Here is a 5,071-nt window from a genome sequence, read left to right on the forward strand (position 1 = left end):
GGCTGCAGCAAGGAGACCTCCCTCCTTGAGACAGGCTCCAGGAGCCCTGAAGAAGCAAGAACCACAATAATTCTCACAGATACCTCAAAATGCTTCTATTTAAAAAAAGGGAAAATGGTTTTGATGACAACAAGCCTTTGCAGCTTGAGAATCTGGTGTTCAAAATGAATATTCTGCCATTAGAGTGGATGAGCACTTGAGTCCACTCACTTCAGTATTCAAGATGCCATCTGCTGTCTTTGCTGGTGTTTTTCTCTTCTCTCTCCCTGTTTAAACAGTAGTTCTGGTTAACAATGTCACCTTCTATCAGTGTCTGTGGCAGCCTATAGCATGTACACAGTGTGCTGGACATGAGCTGCAGGGTTCAATTCCAGCTCCAAACAGCCCCTGAGAGCACCACGTCCTTCAGCCAGCACTCAGCAACACATACATCACCTTCCATGAAGTCCCTGGCCACCAGGGGCAGGGTCTGGCCCCAGATGACAACAAATTAAAAAGGAGAGCACTACCAAGAGACACCATAATGACTTAGATACCTCCTGGGGATTTACACAGGCAAGAGTAACTTGCTTTTTGCTCAGATGTGAAGGTGCTACAGGTTTAGAAGGGCTAACCTGTGCCTGCTCTCCAGAAGGCAGCTCTGTATCCCATTCATGGGCTGTCAGTGATCACCAGTTTGGCATGGAAGGCAGGCAAAAGGAATGGTTTGTGAGCAGCACATCATGCTCATGTGAATTCATTGCAGCTACATGGTTTCTCTGCTGTACCATTTAGGATCATCCTCCCTGCACAGTAAATAATTTACAGTCCCCTTTTCAAAGAGGACTTCATATAGTACAGAACACATGGAAAATCATCATGACTGACAAAAATCTAGCTTGTGAAAGAGTTCTTGCACTTTCTGACTATGAATAAGTTATGTCCTATTCACAAGAACTTAGTGTAACTACAATATTTAGCTGCCATGGTATTCAGTATCATCTTGCCTGCACAGTGAATAATTTATCTGTTTATTTCCACAGGAGATGTGCTATGAGTGAACTTGAGTGGCAGCTGATTGCATGCACAGCATGTCTAGTCCCTGCTAGGGGTTTCAACAGCCCTGTGAGAACAGCCCTGGTTCCTGCTGGCACTGGGGTAGCTGAGAAGGGAACACAGTGCCTGTTGATTGGCTCTTTTAGGGGAGCATGCACAGCTGCCTGTGTGCTGGGATGTCCCCAGGACACCTTCAGCATCCTGCCAGCTCTGCTCAGTGCCTTGGGTGAGCCTGTGAGGGAGTGAACAATAACAAAAACAATAACAACCTTATCCACTAAGGGTGAGGTTTGCTTGTACCATATTCATCTTTCACATTCACTTTGATGCATCTCAATGGAATGTTAAAAAGTCATTCACATAGCTCTATGATATTTGATTTTTTTTTTAATCAGATCACTGCTGTTTTACCAGGAATATCCTCAAGCATTTTGTGTGCATGGGGTTTCCAAGTTCTAGTCCCCCCTTTGCCACTAAATGTATGATCCTAAATAAGGATCAACTGTCTCTGACATAATTGTATTTCCTCACTCCTCAAGGGAGGCTGTGAGTCTGAACTAATGTTTTTTAAGCCCTTTGCATGAAAGATTATAGCTGCAGCCTACTGATTTGCCTGCTAGTCCTTTTCCTTCTGACTGATGATGCATTTTTGTGTCTGTCACTGTGCTGTGTTGGCCTTCACTGGGATATGTTTTATTCCAAGAACTCTCTCTGAAAACAGGGGACAAGTCCATATCCAGAGCTGGCTACCCCAAAGGATCAGGTCCCAGCTGCACACTTTATGCCTCATGTGCTGCTGAATCTCTAATAGCAGTTCATGGTCTAATGTGCTTCTCAGAAGAATTAAGGGGAGTAGATTCTGTTGGTAGATGAGCAAATTAATCTGATTTATAAACATATCCACACATCTCTAGTGCTTATAGAATATCACATAAAAATGCACAGTTGACTTAGCAGGTTTCTAAAATGCTCCAAATAAGGACTTGTCACCAATGTAATGCAAGTTTCTTGAACTTCTACAGGAACTCAGAACATTCAGCACTTTGCATAACTTCTGAGTGTACTGGGTTGGGTTTTAAAACATTAATTTGAACTGTGACTTCAATGAGATCTGCTTTCTTAGAGCAATTATCCAATCCGACTTAATTCAATTAAGCTACAACTGTTTATGCCGGTGTAATTAGGGGGATAATCTAGCTTGATAAAATACAACATGACTGAGAAATTCAGTGCTTAGGCTGCACTTTAGAATGCAGTTACATGATGAGGTACAAGTAGCCTTTCCTAGTCTGCCAATGTTACCAACTGAGACAAACAGCCAAGACAAAAAATACAATTGTTTGGAGACTTCAGAATTCCTCATTGACCTCCTTAATCAGCAGAACCAGGTTTTATTTGGAATGGAAAGTAATGGTGCTGTCAAGTTTGTTTTATTGACATTCTACACTTTTACACAGTATGTGGGTCCCCACTGGCCTGGAAAATTCTGGTGGCTTTTTATTGAAAGTAATCTCAGTTTGTATTAAATCTGCAGAGACATTTGCCATTTCATGTACTTTGGAAGACATTTTGATGACAATATTATTAGTTTCAGAATCATGAAAGTTTTGCCTTGCAATGAGATGAATTACACTTAGGATAAGAAAAGCTCTGCATTTTGCAGGTAACATGTTTCTCTTCTTGCTTGAGCAAGAAGTTACTCCTGGAACCTGGGCACAAGTCTGCCCAGAGGGGATAATCAAAATGGATACTCTGCAAAAGTTATGCCAGAGAGCCACAGCATGAAAATTTTACTTCTAAGAAGCAGACAAAAGAGAAAATAAGAAGTAGAGTGAAAATTTTTCTTTTGTTTTTGATGCCTGCCTGGCCTGAAATGTTTTGCTTCACCTGAAATGGAACATTGAGCTTTTGGTCCTTATGAGATCTTTCCTTGCCTTTCATTTGAACACTTCCCTAAAAGAAAGACAAAAGTTCATTTCATTTGTACAGTTTCAGCCCAAAACCCTCCTTATACAAGGAATCAAATCCAAACTAAACATGGAGACAGCTTTGTTTATGCACAACTGTTTGTTTTTTTCCTGACCCTTGTTATCAAGGAAGTCTACTGCCCAGGGAAAAGGGGTTTCATCTGCCAAGAGTGCCAACATGTACTTGAGCAGATTATAACAGGGACCCTGGCATTAATTGTGGCACCAATTTGCCAGATTGAAGGTGGATGAGCAGAGATAAGCACTGGTTACTAGGCAGTAGTCTTCAATTATAGTCTTAAACGCCAAACAGGCAGAAAGGGAGTCTACATCAGAAAAATTCTACAGTCTGATAAACACAGCAGGCACAAAGAAAAATGACTATATTCTATGGGGAACTGGCATATATGGCACATTTCAGTGGACAAGGTCCCTTTGGCACACCAGCCAAGCCTCTCTCTTTGGTATGGTTCTATAGAGCAACATTGTATATGAGCTTAAAATGATGCAATTTACAGTTCTGAGGCAGTAAACAATTTTTTTTACAGATTCTCCCCTGAAAGAAAAATTAAATAATTTATCCTCGCAATTCCTTCTTTCCAAAACAACTTTGAAAAGAAATATTGACATTGATACCGGGGTTCAGCCCAGTTTTCTTAAATGTTTTGGGCAAGTTTTCCTGTGGGACTCTCAAATCTCCCTTCTTTGTCATCCTCCTGGAGAACTTACTCCAATAACTTGGGGCAGGAAAGGAAACAAAAATATCCAAACTGTAAATGCACACAATCTAGCTATTTGTTCTAACTGCATAGCTCTGAAAAAACAATCCCAATATCTGCTTACAGTCACCCCAGAAAGCAGAGTTGAGGAAGAAACAGCCTCTTGTCCAACACATTTTGCATTCAAAACATTTCACATGTATTAGCTAAACAACCATTGTGATGTGCCCATAAGACAAGTAATAAATGGTTTTTACAGACAGAGGCGTGGTACCTTGGTACTGACACAGTGCACAGCCACGGCAGAATCCATCCACTCTGAAATATTTCTGTGTGTTTATTTCAGCCCTGAATTATGCAAAGCCTCATCTCAGCCCACATGCCTTTGGGAGTCAGTGGTGGGGCTGTGAAAGGCTGAACCTGCAGGTGAATTGTGATAGTCTTTGGAGAAGCAATTATTCTGCACTAACGGGTACGAATTTTAAATTCTGAGGGTTGAAATTATGGTATAATTCTGATAATATTCCTGGCAGTTCCACACTGTCTCATTGAGAAATTTAAATTTACAGAGAAGACAAAAATGAAAGGTGACAAAGACCTCACATTTTCCCTCAAATTATAAATTATTCAGCAATACTAAAAACACATGAGCAGCAGTCAGGGTTCCCACAATTCTGTGACATTCTAGTATTTGGCAATTTCTATTGAATTCAGCAAGAGACTCAAAAGACATCCTACCTGTCTTTTTATTTTCCCTAAATATTTTTTTTTTTTTTGGTAATAGGTGGTTATAGTTGTAATAGAAACAAAATAGTCAAGCAAATGTGAAAAGCTAACTACTAAAATAATGGGCAATGGCATAGAATGTATTAAGAATGAAAAAAATCAATTTTTTTTTCTTACAACAGTGTGTCTTGGGAGCACTAATAATAGGTGCCTCTTTTCTCTCTGAAATGACTTTTCCCTTCTTTGCACATGATCTGATGCAGGACTGTTGTCTAACTGCAATATCTAGATGCAAAGTAAGTGAGGAAAGGAACCTTTGTCTGCTATTTTAAACACAGAAATTCTGTCTGCAGAAGGGATGATTAAAATGCTCTGTGTGGCAACGATACATGAGCGACTGTCTCCCTGACAACAACGATAATGCTGATATGAATAAAAACCCAGGTTTACATAGAAGTTTGGAGTCTCAGGTCCTAGAAATGTCAGAAGCAGCTGAGCTTGGCATACAATTGAGTATTGTTATTGATTTCTTAATTATTTGGCATGCAACATCAATATTCTGTTTCTTCTGTTTTCTGTTGAGTTCCTGTTGGTATCTCAGAAAAATGTAACAATTCTAGAACT

The sequence above is a fragment of the Zonotrichia albicollis genome, chromosome 7, assembly GCF_047830755.1.
Source record: "Zonotrichia albicollis isolate bZonAlb1 chromosome 7, bZonAlb1.hap1, whole genome shotgun sequence".
NCBI lineage: Eukaryota > Metazoa > Chordata > Aves > Passeriformes > Passerellidae > Zonotrichia > Zonotrichia albicollis.